Consider the following 5,233-nt stretch of genomic DNA (forward strand, 5'->3'; position numbering starts at 1 on the left):
TTTGTTACGTGACTGCATGCGTACTGTTTCTACACGAGGTATGCGTCTTCCTTCATTATGATATGTCGCGGCTGATTTGGCCGACTGGTCGAATCGTGCAACATTTCCTCAATATCTAGATGCGCAAATCAACTCTAAATAATACTTTACGCTAATCACATTATTTTAAATGTTGCGTACTTTTAAAGGTAAGCGTTAATGTCTCGTGAGGCGCTCGCGATATGGTATGGGTATTAACCGATTTTTTTACGTCTACCTGTTATACTCCGCAAAGCACTGAACACTGCATAACGATGGGTGGTTTGCACTGGCATCACCGATTCTGTGCCCTATTGTATTCGCGTACTGATCGAGAGAAAAGTGACTACCATTACGTCTCTGTATGCGGTAAAATCACATTTGTCTTACCGTCACGATTTCTGTGCAACATATTACAACGCAGGATTTTTGTGTACATTTGTGTTTAATTAAGATTTTGTCTGTGGAAGTATCTTATTGTTTTGTTCTGTCATTTTATTATATGGAGTTTCTTCTACGTTGATACATAACTGGTAAAAAACTGTAAAAAGCTGTCCTGGATATTGTCTGTTTACGTGTAGCATTTTTACGATTGTAAGCAATCTATGGTGCAAAAACTGTACTCTGTATTTTACGAAATACACCGGCCCATTTAGGCATATTAGTAACACCTGTATAATATGTATTAAAACGAGAGTGTCACTTCGTTAAAAACAAGAGAGTTTGAACTGCGATGCCAGAATGGGTTCGCAAACATTGGGCGTCAAGCCTAAATTCTATGAGCTACCTTGAGAAACAAGGAAAACAGACTTTCGTGGTGTTATGTGAAACTGTGACGACTTGAAGCTTGTGGAGACATAATTTAGGTGCCTCCTATTACGCAAATGGCGGACTATTTCGTCGATGAAAGAGACGAGCTTTTGAAAACCACAGTTGCGGACTAGGACTGTACGTGAAGAAGACTAATTTATCAAGTTCCACATTAATATAAACTTTAATTTTGTTCTATAAATTAAACATCCCTTCTGAACCGTTTTAATTTGATTTCATGTCGTTTATTTGGTTTTTCCTCTTTGATTACAAGAGAAAGTCCGTCCTCATTTGAGGACGCTGGAATTAGGTATAAAGAATTTTTGTACTTACAAAACATCGAACACTTCATGGGTTCCAATATTTCATTCAGTTATAATTTTCAATGCTACTGAAAATATTGACATATCATTATTGAAAAATCTCTTGTAAGAGATTTGCAATTGAAATGATTTACTCACAGAAACCTTACCTTTAAAGGAAAATTTTATTTACATTTCGGTATGGAATATGTCAAAACATACAGCACACAGCCCCCGCATTTAGCATTATGTGCTCGTTTTGGGTGTGCAATGTTTTATTTCGCATCTCCTTTGTGTACCTTGCTTACATATAAGGTGTACATTTTCATCGTGTATTATACATGGCAATAAATTCATTTGAATGCCAACAATGTTGTTCAAATATGTGGCAGCAATCTGTCTTCTCCAGTCTTTCATGGCTATATAATTCTGATTGTCTTCTGCATTTTTTCTTGGTTATAGAATTTTCACCTGTGTGGGGTGGTTATAAAGACGTTGTGCTCTGGTAAGCAAGCATTTTTACTGTTTGTAAACTCTCATCTTTTCTATTTGCATAGACATGTGGCAACACCTGTATTATCACAAGAAGAGATGTCTCCACCTCTCCATCACCAATCCATTCTTCATCGACTGCGGCATCGGCATCGGGTGTTAGTGCTAGTACATCAGTATTAATTTCTTCACTCATAAGGTGTTAAGCTGCATACGCTAAAATCATAAAAGCATGATAGCTTATTTAATTACTTTCCTTTCCGCTATCCATCAATACGGTTTAACGAGCCATGAAATTTTAAAATCTAGTCCCAGCGTCCTCATTTGAGGGAACTGTTTAGAAACAGCCGTTTTGAATAGAAAAGAAACTAAACGTAAGAAATATACATCCATTATCGAAGTCAGTTTCGTATTAGACATATATAACTAATTAATGGACTTGAAAATTTATGTTAAAGAGGGGCATTAACATTAAATAAATACTGCACACTGGACAGAAACAATCAAACTTCAAGAGACACTCCTGATAAATTGGACTAATTGTCCAGACTACATTCTGTTCATACATTACTAGCTAAGTCCCAGCTGCTTCGCTTGCGTTGACTGTATTGTGAGCACAGACTTTCTTTTGTTTTTGTTTTTTTATTTAATCGAATTTTTATGTTGTTCACAAACTGTAACGACTTTTAAGCTTTTTACGCTAGCTAACCGCACAGAACCATGATGTTTTCCGAATGTATTTCCGACAAAAAAGCGACTCTGGTAGCGGGAGACCAGGGTTTTTTGTTAATTATCCTTTTGCGATCCTGAGCCAACGGCCTTGCCACAGTGGTAACACCGGTTCCCGTGAGATCACCGATGTTAAGCGCTGTCGGGCTGGGCTAGCACTTGGATGGGTGACCATCCAGTCTGCCGGGCGCTGTTGGCAAGCGGCATGCACTCAGCCCTTGTGGCAAACTGAGGAGCTACTTGACTGAGAAGTAGCGGCTCCGGTCTCGGAAACTGACATATTGTCGGGAGAGCGGAGTGATGGCAACATGCCCCTCCACATCTGCATCCAGTGACGCCTGTGGACTGAGGATGACATGGCGGTCGGTCGGTACCGTTGGGCTTTCATGGCTTGTTCTGATGGAGTTTAATTTTTTTGCGATCCTATGGTGACGACTGATCAGTACAAGGGAGGAGCGCTGTAATGTGCTCCAAGCACACCACAACCCACTCACGTCCCCGCCTACCGTCAGAGCAGCGGCCTCGCCTCTGCCATCCCACACCACTGGCGGCAGCCAGACCTGGGAACCACCGCCACACGTGTTGGCTGCCAGCGACTCCGCCACACAGACGGCTCAGTTTGCTGAGGTGCCGTGACGGGGAAGCGGGTACTGGTGACGAGTTGCGACGCACTGCGTCCGCGACGATTCGTAGTTCTGCACTGCCCTGTCGGCGAGTACGGTAGTGACCTGCGGAGAGGTACCACCCTGCAAGTGTTTTCCGGACATGCAGCGGCCTTACCCTTGGCTTTATGGTGAGGGAAGTAATAGGGTGTGACTTCGAGTCACGGCTGATTGAAAGAACAGTGGCGGCACGGCGACACGGTACTGACGCCCTGCACCCTCGTGTGTGACACTTCATGCGACAGGACTGTGGCGGCATTTTTCAACAGCACAATTCTCGTCCGTGCATGGAACTTACGTGTCTGCATGATCTGCCTGCCTGACATGGAGGTACTCACGAAGCCAGCAGGATGCCCAGATGCGTCATTGACAGAACACGTGTGGCAACAGCTGCCTGTGTCCATGGTACTGTGGAGCAGCTGCAACAGTTGTGGGGTATTTTGCCTCAGGAGAGAATACAACAGCATTACGAAATTATTCCCACTGGCATTTTCGCCTGAATCCAGGCCAGAGGGATACAATGTCATACTTATAAGAGGGCCCATATAGCCATGTTCGTTGTAATTTTGACCCTGTTTTGCAAGCACTGAAATAACGTCACGTACGGTCTCATCTAGTGAAGTTTTATTTCGTTTACTTCTCAATTTTTTCAGGCAGTTTATACAGGGGCGACCTGTCCACTTCACTCATACGGGGAAAGTTTGTTATTACGCCATCTTGATGTTCTGTTTTGAATTTCTCGCAGTGACTTATCTCAGACATAAATTAACCCACCACGAGCGCCTCTTTTCCACCAGAAATACGGAAACTCTGCACTATGTCGTAGAGGAACGATTAAAGGAGGGATCTCTCACAGTGAATACCGTACAAATTAGGTAGCTACCACAGAATTTACTATATGTAAAGTCAAGTACTTCCTCACCGATCGCATTTTACTTCTTGGTTTAAACTGTGAGGTCGCTAACTTGTGTTTGGTATTCAATAAAAGTGGTGTGAGCTCTGTCTTCGTTCCGTGTGTCATCCTTCACATTTGTACACCGGACATTATTCACACAGAAGTCTTCTAGTGTTGATATGTTACTTGACAGAGCTTCAGAGTACAAGCAGTGTGACCTCTGGCTGTCAGCAGCAAGGTGGTGGTTAGTGTAGCATTCAGTGAGAAGGAAGCGAGAGAGCTGCGTTTTGGTCATGCTGCTGAACGGCTTAGAAATAACAACAAGAACACAGAGATGCAAACTAAGAGAACGTTGCTTTTTCGACATACGATTTTGTAAAGATTGATTTGAGAAGTGTCTGTCCATTACTCGTTCTCACGTAATGTGTCACGACCATGAGAAAGCAAATATTTAGCAAGCTTTCTTCTTTGTTATGTCGGGTCAGTCTGACTGTCGAGATAACACTTAAAAGGTTATCTGCTCACATAGCCTCGACTCAGAGTTATAGATTCACCACTTCTTTACCATTTCATTAACTAACTTCATGGCAGGGCCATACATTTTATAAGTGATTTTCTGTAAAGTTGGTTGTAATCGTTGAGGAACGAGGTTCATAATACAGTCTGGAATGCTAGTCTCTTTTCATTCATTAAGTCGAGTTTCTTCCACCATCTCCTCACAAAAGTTATTTAATGTCAGTGATCCGTTTCACCCTTTTAGGACATCATCAGATTGTCTATAAATTCAAGAAATCAATTAATTGGAAACAAAACGAGGAAGGGGAATGGCCCTATCTTGTATGTCTGCGCAGGTAAAATGAAGTAAAATCAATAGAAAATTACGTGAAAGTTGCCGGATGTGTTACTTTATTCTGAAACAATTCGAAACTGCTAACTGCAGCACTCTGCCACAATGGACTGGAATAATTTTTATATGAGTTTGTCTTGTCGGGCAACCAAGATGGCGGCGGATTTCATTCAGAAACCTATTAGTTTTACGTAGTTTTTATATTCTGTAGCCGGCCGGAGCGGCCGGGCGGTTCTAGGTGCTACAGTCTAGAACCGCACGACCGCTACGGTCTCAGGTTCGAATCCTGCCTCGGGTATGGATGTGTGTGATGTCCTTAGGTTTAAGCAGTTCTAAGTTCTAGGGGACTGATGACCTCAGATGTTAAGTCCCATAGTGCTCAGAGCCATTTGAACTATTTTTGTATTCTGCAAATTGTGCCACGTGGCCGCCTCTTGCCACGTCATACGCAGTGTTAGCACCTGCATCTGCCACAGCA

General features: G+C 42.6%; 1 pseudogene; it reads left to right on the top strand.

Moving 5' to 3' along the window:
• Positions 1-2,432: 2,432 nt before the first annotated feature.
• LOC124778891 lies at positions 2,433-2,550 on the top strand (annotated as a pseudogene).
• The last annotated feature ends 2,683 nt before the right edge of the window (positions 2,551-5,233 follow it).

Source organism: Schistocerca piceifrons, chromosome 2 (assembly GCF_021461385.2).
Source record: "Schistocerca piceifrons isolate TAMUIC-IGC-003096 chromosome 2, iqSchPice1.1, whole genome shotgun sequence".
In the NCBI taxonomy this organism is placed as follows: Eukaryota; Metazoa; Arthropoda; class Insecta; order Orthoptera; family Acrididae; genus Schistocerca; species Schistocerca piceifrons.